Here is a 13,572-nt window from a genome sequence, read left to right as displayed (position 1 = left end):
AGTTACTGTATGTTACAACTTTATTTAATTTAACTATTTAAGTGTATGAGTTCAATAGGATCTTCCTTTTTTTTTTTTATATATATATAAATATACTATAGTTTTAAGAGGATTTGACTGGTGATGGGAGGGAGTTCACGTCAGTGTTGGAGAGAGAGAGAGAGAGGGAACCGTAAGGGGGCGAGCAAGGTCCTGAAACGAGGACGTTGTGGTTTAGGACTGAAAGAACACGTGGTTGAAGTCTGAGTCTGTGTTCTTACAGTTGGTGTGAACTCTTTACGAGATTGTTTTATTCTAGTCAAAAGTCTTAAGATGTCAACACTGAGTCTTTTTCAAACTACTGTTTTAGTTCTTTCTGTTTGCTGTGTTTCTTTCTAGGGCTGCCGCTGAGCCAAAAATATTATATTGTGATTATTGTGACCAATACTGCAATTGCAATATGATTCGTGATATTAGAGAATGGTATATTTCATCGAGAGAGAAAAAAGCCCTTGAGATTATTATTATTTGATGTTTTTTGTGGGGAACTATATTTGCTGTCCAGGGCCTCTCTACAGCACCAGAATTTTATTTTTGACACGCATTTAATCTTTATCAAATATTGCAGCTTCCTGTGCGATTTGGATATTGGACTAGCAGGCCATATTACAATTTTTATTCAAATTTTGATGAATTGTTCAGCCCTAGTTTTGTCTTTTCGTGCCAGTGTTATGCTTGTTATGTCTTACATGAGCCTTATTTGCAATTTGATAGCTTGTATTTCTTTTTTTCCCCTCTTTTTTTATAAATGTGAAGCTTTTTTTCTTAATTTTTTAAAATATTTATATATATAATATATATATATACCTGTACAAAATGCCCTGCTATGCAATCTTGGAAGCAATGCTTTAAAGTTAATTGTACTATATTCAAGTTACTTAAAGGTGCTGTAAGAAAGAAAATCTCTACATTCGGACAGCCATCACTGATATAGTGTGTCTGGTCAGTAACATGAGTCTCCCAGTCCCTCCGCTCTGCAGTAAACACAAAATAAATGTCCTAGTATCCCGTTCCCACTTGATCCAATCAGGAGAGAGAACTCCACACTGCAAAAATAAGATTAAAAAAATAGTTTTAAGCAAATTATGTGCTTGAAACTAGTAGAATAATCTATGAGGGCAGTAAACTCATTCGTCTTAAAAATATCTAGGGAAGGGATACCAGGACATTTGTTTTGTGTTTACTGCAGAGTGGAGGGACAGAGAGACCAATGTTACTGACCGAACACTTATCAGTGATGGCTGTCGGAATGTAGAGCTATTTAACACTTATTTTAACAAAGGAATAGCACCTTTAAGCTAATAGGGGTGTGTATACTCTAAATCCCTGAATATGCAAGTGAGTCAGCCAGTCCGGTGTGTTGAAATGGGAGTAGAACACTATGGCTGGAGAGAGTGATTTATTAATGCAGACAGTTTTGGATCTGAAGTCAGGATTTTTTTTATTTTATTTTTTTTACCTTTTCAGTAGTCTGCTCTGACACACTGTTACATTTGATACCCAGATAATATGATACGTGGCAGATGGTCCCATCATATGTATGCATCGTGTTGACTGATGCTACTGTGAAGCCATGTGATACTTCATTAAAGTAATATCTTATTATTATTATTCATTAAAGTACACAAGCCATGCCACTGTCTTGTCTTGTTATTTTATTTCTAAGATAAGATATCCCTTTATTGATCCCCTTGGTGAAATGCAGGCTTCATAGCAGCATGGAAGGGGTCAGGGTACAGGTATGGCCAGTAATATTAGAAGACATGAATATAGCCAATTAGATCTGAATCTAAACATATGAGAAAAATAAACTGTGTAAACAAAGGTGCAGATGAGCGTCTGTATCCAGAGACTGTGCAGTGTTTCCCATTTATTACCTGCAGCTGCCACAGTCTAATTAGATTCACGATATTTATTTGTCATATGCACAGTTAAACAGACCAGTTACACCATACAATGGAAATCTTACTTTGCTAGTCTTTTTGTATCACAAACTACTGTATTTGCAAATCTGGTATGTCATAAATGTATAGATGTAGCAGTACTGACTATCTGTATGTCATATGTTATGATGAATTGAAAATGGGGGACCCTGATGTAAACAAGACGAAAGTCTTTCTCTGGTCTGCATCCCCTTAACAATTGTATGTATTGAGCTGTACTGTACTGTACCCATTCTGCAATCTGTTAATAAAGTTTTCAATCAATCAATCCCCCGTCACACAGAATCACAAAATATAGACTTAACCTAGAATTACAACTATTAAATGTAATGCTAAAATAAAATCTTAAAGATAAATAAACTAGAAAAATAAGGCACAACTGCATAATGAACCGACAATATATTCACACACATCATCATAATATGAAATACCTGATATGCGCGCGTCGCTTCAGCAAAACTACCCCCCCCCCCTCTGTCAACTGGCCAACGTTACCCGGGTGCTTGTCGTGAAATACACAACAGTTAGTGTTGTGAAGGATCAGATTAAACCGAATATATATATTTATTTATATATATATATTTAATTGTATTTGTATATCGTTTGATATCCCCTGTATATTCCTTGTACAATATGCACTGAATATCCCTTTAGTCTACTAAACAGCCCATAATAGTTTCATTCTACCATTGGACGAGAACCTGGCGCCAGGTTGCCATACCCCTAGGTCCAAGTTCAATCGTGCCGCCCAACATGTCCTGGCAAGCCCCGGTTCCGCGCAGGAATATGTCGGGCGAAATACGAATGGTACTATTTGTTCATAGCGCATATATATATGGCGCAAGTAAAGTAGAACTTCCTTTTTAGTCCAGTTCTTTACCCTCCAACAGAGTGACAGACGCGAAGCCTCCCCACGACGCACGTGTGGTGTAGTAAGGCCTACTTGGCCTCAGAATAGGCATTGAGATATCGTGTAGATTAATAGTTGAATAGTCATAGTTTGGCACTATACCGTCGAGTTGGACGTATTCTATTAAGCTAATAATAGTCTATTTATGTATGGTGCATCGTTCGGTTAGAGTTCTAAAGTTATCAGTACCCCCATCGTTCCTGACGTTATCTGGACGCTTAACCAGGCTGGGCAGACCCCTAGTGGTGCTTGCATCCGAGGAGCTCCGGGCCAGGGCGACTGGACCTGTATATTGGATTACTCTACCCGGACGACGGCGAGCCTTCCACGGCTTGGATTATGCTTTGGGTGCTTTGATTATTCCATGGATAAAGGCCAACACTGCGGAGTGTTGGAACTACCCCCCGGAGAGGACTCCAGGTGAGACGGCGCTCTACACCAGTGAGGTCGCCTCACGTCTCTCCGTTGTGGACCGGCAGCTACCGTCCACCAGAGGGTCCAGCTGTATTCGTCTGCGGACCGAGGTTCTGTGGGCACCGTGTTCAAGACTTTGAATTCTCCCAAGAAACCGTCGGCCAGATGGGATACCGCCAGCGGCTTCTCTAACCCCCCCCCTCCTACTGTCTTACAACCAGCGGGACCCCCCCCCCCCCCCTTAGTGTATAAAGGCCAACACTGCGGAGTGTTGGAACTACCCCCCGGAGAGGACTCCAGGTGAGACGGCGCTCTACACCAGTGAGGTCGCCTCACGTCTCTCCGTTGTGGACCGGCAGCTACCGTCCACCAGAGGGTCCAGCTGTATTCGTCTGCGGACCGAGGTTCTGTGGGCACCGTGTTCAAGACTTTGAATTCTCCCAAGAAACCGTCGGCCAGATGGGATACCGCCAGCGGCTTCTCTAACCCCCCCCCTCCTACTGTCTTACAACCAGCGGGACCCCCCCCCCCCTTAGTGTATCCAGCTATAATCATTTAAGTACCATCGCTATAGTTTCCTAAATATCCAGGTTGTATACTTACTCCCTGCGTAACCAGAGATTGGACATTCAATGTTGATTTACCTACGAATACTCATTTGCCATACAAGTGCATATTTCAAATCATAAGTGTAAACAAGTGAACGTTGTATATACCTTTTGCTATATTAAACCTTCGATTTGTACATTTGTGTGGATTCGTTTCATCAGGTGGGAAAGTGTTCATCATACTTATATCATGTACTGGATGGCCAGAAGTTAAAGTACAAGAGGTAGTGGTATTAAATACCATATCTAACAATACAGTCAGGGAATTGTACCCCTCAGTTACAATTGGTCCTTCGAGCCGGAGGGTAACTAGTGTAATATTAATATAGTGTTATTAATATTGAAATGGCCTATGATGAACACTCCACGAAACGATCCTCCTAACCTAGAACGCCCGCGGCGCAGACGACAGACACCTCAGTACTTAGAGGCTTACACTGTCAGTCAACTACCTAGCCTTCGACAAACGGTAAACGCGGTAAAAGTAGAAAGTAAAATTATGTCTGACCTTAACAACCAGGTTTCCCCGACCACAGAGGCCCTAGTAGGTCCTAATGTAACTGACCAAGCTCACGGTGGGGACCAGGAGGGAGCGGACATGCCTTTACCCCCCGCCACTACCCAAGAAGTAGTCCCCGACCAGCCCCGGGAGGAAGACGACCCTACAGAGAGAGAACTCTGCACGGAAGAAGAGGAGGAGAGCGCCGAGGAAATAGAGCTCCAGGACTCCCCAACGAGTACCCCCAGGAGCGGCTCACGCAGGAGCGGCTCACCTCCACAACCGCCTTCCCCCAGCGAAGCGGAGAGGATGCTACAACAGGCGTTCCTCGTCAGCCTGACAGCCTCTACCGAACGCGATCGACTCCAAGCGCAGACGCTTAGCGAGCGCGAACATTTTACCATTGAAAGAGACCGTCTCCAAGCACAGGCGCTTAGCGAGCGCGAACAACTCCAAGCGCAACAACGGAGCGAAGAAGAGCGCACACGCCTGGAGATGAGACGCCTTCAGACAGAAGAGAATATGGCAAGAGACCGAGCCGACGCCCAGCGCGCCGCTGCCGGTGCCCAAAGAGAAGCAGATCTCACCAAGCGCGAAGTCGAGCGCGACAAGTTACAAGCGCAGCTAATGGAGCAGCTGATCCGCAAGGCAACACCCTCCCCCTCCGCCAGGGGTTCAAGGAACTCGTCGAGACAACAGTCAAGGGCAGCGTCTCCTCAACGAGCAAGCGACCCTGAACTTGACCAACAGACCGAGTCTAGACCCCCCGCAGACCCCCTTCCCAGACCGGTCCAAGCGAGACCCAGCTACAAGGAAGGAGCGGCATACACTGCGGAGAGGCTAAATAAACGATTACAGGATCTGGAAGATCTGATAGAGGAAGAAGAGGGAGAGGAGGAGAACCAAGCCCGACGACAGCACAGTACTCCACCGGACCAGGAGGTCCCATACAGTCCAGGCTATACCCCCGCGGCGCTGCGCTACAGACCCCCGACTCTATTCGCCGGTGAGCACGACGCACGACCAGCCCCGAGGAATAGCACCTGGACCAGCGGGCCATGGTACCCTGTCAGTACCAGCCCACAGCGAGGCGCAAGAGGGGACTCGCCCAGGAGGTCTCTCCCCCAACGCTCGCCGATGTATCAGCCATCCACGGCGTCATACATTGCCACGCCGTCATTTCCAGACTTCGCCTATGAGAGTCGAGCACAGTACACGGAGCTCCGGATGTGCTTAGAGACAATGATGGTGGATGTCGCTGATGAACGCCACAAGTATGCAATATTACTGAAGCACCTGAAAGTACCGCGAGCGCACAATATAGCGCTAGCCTATGCCACCTCTTCGACACCATACACAGCGGCCCTAGCGGCGCTGGACCAGAGATATGGACGTATATGGGATTACGTAATCCAAGAGATAAGGCATATTGATCGCCTACCCCCAGCCACGGACAATCGCTCATTAGACGACCTGTCAATCAAAGTGCAGTCCCTGGTAGGGATGCTGGGAGCGCAACGGGAAAAGGGCATGCATGAGCTATACGCCAACTCTAACGTCGAGAGGATTTTGGAGAAGCTGCCACCCGCAAGACAGGAGCGCTTTAGGCGACAGAGAGACTACCGGGATCCCAACGGCCCCGAGCCATCCCTCCTTGATCTAGCCGACTTCCTGGCGAGAGAAGTCAGCAGCTTACGACTAGATACATTCGGGCGGAGCACGCCAAGCTCCAGAGAGGGACCCAGGAGAATAAATGATGGAAGAAGATCGGTGACTGTCATGCACCAATCAGAGTCAGTACCGAGCAGTAAGAGTCACAGCACCCTCTCGAGAAAAGAGAAGTGGAAGATAGCGTGTCCCTACTGTGAGAAAGAACACTGGCTGTCACAATGTGACCTATTCACAAAGATGAATGCAGAAGAAGTGAGTCAATGGATAAAGTCCAACCGGCGCTGTTATCGATGTGCGCGGCCACACATGGCAGCCGAATGCCGCCTAAAGAAAAGGTGCAGTCGGTGCGATGGAGCCCATCTAGATATACTACACGACAGTAACAGAAGACAGCCTCCACCTGCACCACGGAGCGGCACCAAGGCAAGTGTCATGTACATTGACCCCGCCAGCAGCAGCGGCGCCCAAGTGCTCTTAAAGGTAGTCCGTGTGACATTGAGCTACCAAGATAAAGTCATGGACACTTACGCCGTCCTTGACGACGGGTCAGAGAAGACCCTTCTGCTCGCGTCCGCTGCGGCCCAGCTGGGACTGCGGGGGAGCAAGAACGAAATGACGATTCGGACAATAAGAAGAGATTTAAAGACGATAAAGGGCGAGAATGTCTCCTTCACTATCGCAGCAAACGGGCAGCCAGAGCGACGGTACAAGATTACAAATGCTTTCACCAGCCAAGAAATAGGACTATCGCAGTACACCTACCCTGTCACCAAGTTGATGGATAAATATGTGCACCTGCGCCAATTACCTATCCCGCTCATAGACGGCGCTACCCCGACCCTGCTGATAGGCTCCGACCATGCAGAACTCATAGTCCCGATTGACCGGGTCCATACAGGACCCCGAGGCTGTCCTGCAGCAGTCGAGACCCGCCTAGGGTGGACCCTACAAGGCCCCCTCGCTAAATCTCTCAACCGAACAGCAGCCACTAGCTGCCTCCACTCCAGAACGACAGAAGAAGACACCACTCTCCTGCAGCATGTCGAGAGGCTATGGACACTAGAGACAATGCCATTTAAGAACGAAAAGAAAGATATTCGTTCTAAAGAAGACATTTACGCCATCAACCTACTCGAGCAGGGGACAAAGAGAGTCACAGTCGGCGGAGTGATGAGATACGCAACTCCACTCCTGAGGCGAGAGGGAATGCCCACCTTTCACGCAAAGAAAGACGCCACGGAGCGCTATCTATTGAACACGGAGCGGCGCCTAGCCAAAGACCCCGCTCAAGAGAGTGTGTACCGCGCTGAGATTGAGAAGCTAATCACAGCGGGACACGTAACAAAGATTGACATTAAAGAGGCCGATCAGACGACCGAATCATGGTACGTGCCGCATCACAAGGTCCATCACAACGGCAAGGATCGCATTGTGTTTAACTGCAGCTACCAGATCGGATCCCAAAATCTGAATAAAGAGCTCTTGCCCGGCCCCACACTCGGCCCCTCCCTACTAGGCGTGCTACTGCGCTTCCGCCAGGACAAGGTGGCTATCAGCGGGGATATCAAAGGGATGTTCTTGCAGGTGAGACTAGTAGAGGAGGACAAGCCTCTGCTGCGGTTCCTATGGAGAGAGAGGATCGGAGATGAGAACCCAGCCATCTACCAGTGGGAAGTACCCCCCTTCGGAACCACATGCAGCCCGTGCTGTGCTACATTTGCACTACAGAAACACGTCGCAGAGGACCCAACAGCAGATGAAGAGGTCCAACACAGTGTGAAGAACAGTTTCTACGTGGACAACTGTTTACAAAGCGTTTCGACTCAAGAAGAAGCCGAGGCTCTCCTAATCAAGTTACACGCCTCCCTGATCAAAGGCGGCTTTGATCTCAGGCAGTGGGCCAGCAGTGACCCGCACGTATTGCGCAGCCTCTCCCCCGCGGACAAGGCTGCCAGCAGCGAGACCTGGATGGCGACAATCCCAGGAGAAGCCCAAGAAATGACACTAGGACTAGTCTGGCGCTTCAAAACAGACTCGCTCCACTATAAACACAAACCCTTGGCTCCAGAGCAGGGAAGGTCGACGGCGATACCGACCACCAGACGGAGTGTGTACAGAACACTCGCCAGACAATATGACCCGTTGGGATGTATTCTACCTTACACCACCAGGGCAAAGATGATTGTACGAGCACTATGGGACAAGGACCAGGGCTGGGACGACCCAATACCCGCACACCTTGCCTCAACATGGAGAGAGTGGGAGACGGAACTCCGCTCACTCCCAGGCGTCAATATACGCCGCAGCTACTTCCCATCCACAGTGAGGCCAGAGACATGCGAGATTGATCTACACGTCTTCAGCGACGCCTCCGAAGTAGCCTACGGATCGGTGGCCTACTTGCGTGCCCAAGAGAAGGGAGGAAAGATACACACTGCTTTCATCCTGGCCCGCTCAAGAATAGCCCCACGTAAGCAACAATCTATCCCACGTCTAGAGCTCTGCGCAGCCCTCGCAGGAGCGCATCTAGCCACGTTAATCCAACGTGAACTCACCATTCCGGTGCACAGAACAATCTTGTGGTCAGATTCCACGACAGTACTCACATGGATCAAGTCTGATTCATGCAGATACAAAGTCTTCGTGGGAGTCAGAGTCACCGAGATTCAAGAGTTAACAGAAGCAGCGAGCTGGCGGTATGTGGACACCAAACACAACCCAGCTGACGTCATCACCCGGGGAATGTCTCTGGATGACCTAACCCGTCGCAACATCTACAGTGACGGACCAGAATTCCTCAAGCTCCCGGAAGGAGAGTGGCCTACGCCCACCCCGCGGGAAACAAGTAACGAGGAGGCTGAGAACAAGAAACCTATGTTCTGTGGACTGAGCACAGTCACCTCCACAGACCCCAACATAGATGACTGCATTACCCTAGAGAGTGCGCAGCAAAGAACATTCCTGCGGCACCACCCAGAGATTCAGTCCACCACTGACATGTCAGCAGCTGACTACGAAGAAGCAGAACTTCTTCTACTACAACGAGCCCAGAGAGACTCGTTCCCCGATGAGCTAGACTGTCTACAGGGAGGAAACCCCGTCCCATCAGACAGCAGACTGATTCACCTGGCACCAGAGAGTGACGCCCATAATCTCATCAGAGTGGGTGGTCGCCTGCGGAGAGCCCCCGATCTACCGGATGATACTAAGTACCCGATCGTCTTGAACAGCCGACACAAGGTCACAGAGCTGATCATAAAGAAATACGACGAGGATGTACACCACGCAGGAGCAGAGAGAGTCTTCGCGGAGATCAGACGTCGTTATTGGATACTGCAAGGCAGAGAAGCAGTACGGCGCTTCCAGCGAACCTGTCTAGACTGCCGTAAGTGGCGCGCGCAGCCCAGCATACCACGGATGGCTGACTTACCCCCCTGTCGCCTCCGAATCGGCGACAAGCCATTCCACTCCACAGGCATGGACTGCTTTGGCCCGTTGTATATAAAGAGAGGAAGAGGCACCGAGAAGCGGTGGGGTATTGTATTCAAATGCATGACCACCAGAGCGATACATATCGAGCTCCTTCCGACCATGAGCACAGACTCATTCCTTGTGGCCTTCCGAAGATTCACATCACGGAGGGGAAAACCGTCTACATTGTTGTCTGGTCACGGGACCAACTTCAAAGGCGGAGAAGGAGAGCTGAGAGAGAGCTTCCAAGCTGTGGGCCCAGAACTTAAGACCCACCTCGCTCCATCCCAGATTGACTTCCAGTTTAATCCCCCGAACGCACCCCACTTCGGTGGAACCTGGGAACGAGAAGTACGTTCTATAAAGACAGCCCTGTACGCCGTACTTGGGGCCCAGACTGTGGCGGAGGAAGTCCTAATGACAGTCCTCACGGAGATCGAGGGAGTATTGAACTCAAAGCCCCTCGGTTACGTCTCCAGTGATGTAGCAGATGTCGACCCAGTCACCCCCAACACACTCCTAATGGGGCGGCTGGACCCCGCGCTACCCCAGACAATGTACAGGCCTGAAGAAGCGAACGGCCGAAGAATGTGGAGGTACAGTCAAGTACTAGCTGACAAGTTTTGGAGCAGCTTCCTACTCCACTACCTACCGTCTCTACAGACCCGCCAGAAGTGGGTAAAAGAGAGAGACAATTTGACAGAAGGAACAGTCGTCATGATTATTGACCAGTCACTACCCAGAGCTATGTGGCCGGCTGGCCGCGTAAGCAAAGTGATCACCGGTGCCGATGGCAAGGTCCGAGCAGCTGAAGTACTCGTCCAAGGGCGCACTTACACACGTCCCGTGGCGAGGCTCATAGAACTGCCCCGACTCCCAGATACTATCGATGATGACCATGACCCCATGACTTTGTGAGTTGACTGACCCTTACAGCGGACCTTGAGTGGTAGACAGTGCGTTAATCTGTCTCTGCTTAGCTAATTAGGTGGGACTAATTAGGGGGCGGCTGTTGTGAAGGATCAGATTAAACCGAATATATATATTTATTTATATATATATATTTAATTGTATTTGTATATCGTTTGATATCCCCTGTATATTCCTTGTACAATATGCACTGAATATCCCTTTAGTCTACTAAACAGCCCATAATAGTTTCATTCTACCATTGGACGAGAACCTGGCGCCAGGTTGCCATACCCCTAGGTCCAAGTTCAATCGTGCCGCCCAACATGTCGTGGCAAGCCCCGGTTCCGCGCAGGAATATGTCGGGCGAAATACGAATGGTACTATTTGTTCATAGCGCATATATATATGGCGCAAGTAAAGTAGAACTTCCTTTTTAGTCCAGTTCTTTACCCTCCAACAGAGTGACAGACGCGAAGCCTCCCCACGACGCACGTGTGGTGTAGTAAGGCCTACTTGGCCTCAGAATAGGCATTGAGATATCGTGTAGATTAATAGTTGAATAGTCATAGTTTGGCACTATACCGTCGAGTTGGACGTATTCTATTAAGCTAATAATAGTCTATTTATGTATGGTGCATCGTTCGGTTAGAGTTCTAAAGTTATCAGTACCCCCATCGTTCCTGACGTTATCTGGACGCTTAACCAGGCTGGGCAGACCCCTAGTGGTGCTTGCATCCGAGGAGCTCCGGGCCAGGGCGACTGGACCTGTATATTGGATTACTCTACCCGGACGACGGCGAGCCTTCCACGGCTTGGATTATGCTTTGGGTGCTTTGATTATTCCATGGATAAAGGCCAACACTGCGGAGTGTTGGAACTACCCCCCGGAGAGGACTCCAGGTGAGACGGCGCTCTACACCAGTGAGGTCGCCTCACGTCTCTCCGTTGTGGACCGGCAGCTACCGTCCACCAGAGGGTCCAGCTGTATTCGTCTGCGGACCGAGGTTCTGTGGGCACCGTGTTCAAGACTTTGAATTCTCCCAAGAAACCGTCGGCCAGATGGGATACCGCCAGCGGCTGCTCTAACCCCCCCCCTCCTACTGTCTTACAACCAGCGGGACCCCCCCCCCCCTTAGTGTATCCAGCTATAATCATTTAAGTACCATCGCTATAGTTTCCTAAATATCCAGGTTGTATACTTACTCCCTGCGTAACCAGAGATTGGACATTCAATGTTGATTTGCCTACGAATACTCATTTGCCATACAAGTGCATATTTCAAATCATAAGTGTAAACAAGTGAACGTTGTATATACCTTTTGCTATATTAAACCTTCGATTTGTACATTTGTGTGGATTCGTTTCATCAGGTGGGAAAGTGTTCATCATACTTATATCATGTACTGGATGGCCAGAAGTTAAAGTACAAGAGGTAGTGGTATTAAATACCATATCTAACAATACAGTCAGGGAATTGTACCCCTCAGTTACAGTTAGCCTGTATTGCAATGAAAGCATAGACTGAATCAGACCGGACAGCTTATTAATTGACAGCATAGTGTACATGCCCTCAGGTCAGGTCGCTACAGGTCCGGACTCCATCCTAACCAGACACACGTTTCACAAACAGTTTTTTCCCCACAGCAGTCCGAACACTGAACACCCTGGCCCGCCCGGCCGCCCCCCTTTGCACAAACGGGCAAGCATCTGTCACCGACCGACACTGTTACCGTGACTGTCCTATATGTATTTATGTATATGTTTTGACGTTTTTGATGTTTGATGTCTGTTTCATGTTTGATATAACCAGTGCTCAACATCTGTACCGAAAACAATTACCACCAACCATCGTTGTGTGGCATTAAAGTATCTTGTCTTGCTTGTTGTGCTTTCATTTAAAAGTCTAACTCAACCAGCAGGACGCTCCATCTCTGCAGTTAACTTTGACAAATGTAACATTAACTCAGCCAGATGATTCAAACTAAATGATTTCAAAATGAACTCTGGGCCATACAAAATGTATTTGGGATGCTCATATTTGTCATTTGGGTTCCTTCAGGGACGATAAGAGTAATGTTATTAAACAAACATTGAGAGCTGGCCATACTGTATCTGGTCAAAACTGATATTATTAGGGAAAACAAATACTTAGTTAAAGATCCAGTACAATGACGTTTTAATTCATTCAAAGTCATAAATTGATTATAATGGGACGTTAATGTAATTCGTATAATTTTTTCAGCTTAAGTAAGTTAAGATGTATCATTTCATTTGTTATAACGTTGTGTTTTAGTTCACCCTCATTGGGGAGGTGTAGTGGTTACGTCATTGTTGTTTCCAGCCGGTCCACCTCGCTTGAAATTGCAATGTATTTCCAATGGACACATTTGTAAATAGTCTCGTTTAAAACAAATAAAGCATGAACATTGTCATGGTGTAACTTTCTGTGTGTATTCATCCACAATCTATAGCTCAACATGAAACAATAAAATAATTACGTTGAATTTTATTTCAACCAAAAATGCTTAAAACCAGAGACAGTGGACAGACTTGTCTTTCTTCTGCAACTTAAAGTAATGGCTTTGCTTGTCCAAATGACAATACTGACCAAATTGAGATATCTTTTTCTCTTGTCCATTTATTTAGTTTGCTTTCTAATTTAAAATACAGTTTGAAACCGTCTGTACACAGTAGGCTATGTGTGCTAGCAGAGCTAGTCTCCATTTGCGAGTCACGGTGCACATGTGCAGTGGTTTGTCCACCAAAAAAGTGCGAAAAGAAACTAGCAGAGCCAGAACTGTTCAACTCCCCTGGAGCCACAGCCAGCAGAGAAGCCTGTTTACTTTCGCTTTCAAACCAGCTGCAGCCTGAGAACTGGAGTGTGAGGGGCTGTAACACTAAAGATGGCGGCAACGACAAAGAATTGCTGCAAAATAAACATACATCTGTTTATTTTTTTACTTTTTATTTACATTTTTTTAATACTTATAACAATATCGATATAGATAATTATCGATATCGAGTTATATGATAACATTATCATATCGTTATCGTGATATCTTTTTTAGCCATATCGCCCAGCCCTAGGTTTTAGGTTGTATGTTG

Source organism: Notolepis coatsorum, assembly GCF_963971535.1.
Source record: "Notolepis coatsorum genome assembly, chromosome: 9".
NCBI classification, from domain to species: domain Eukaryota; kingdom Metazoa; phylum Chordata; class Actinopteri; order Aulopiformes; family Paralepididae; genus Notolepis; species Notolepis coatsorum.
The sequence above is the reverse complement of the archived record's forward strand: the minus strand, read 5'-3'. Positions refer to the sequence as shown.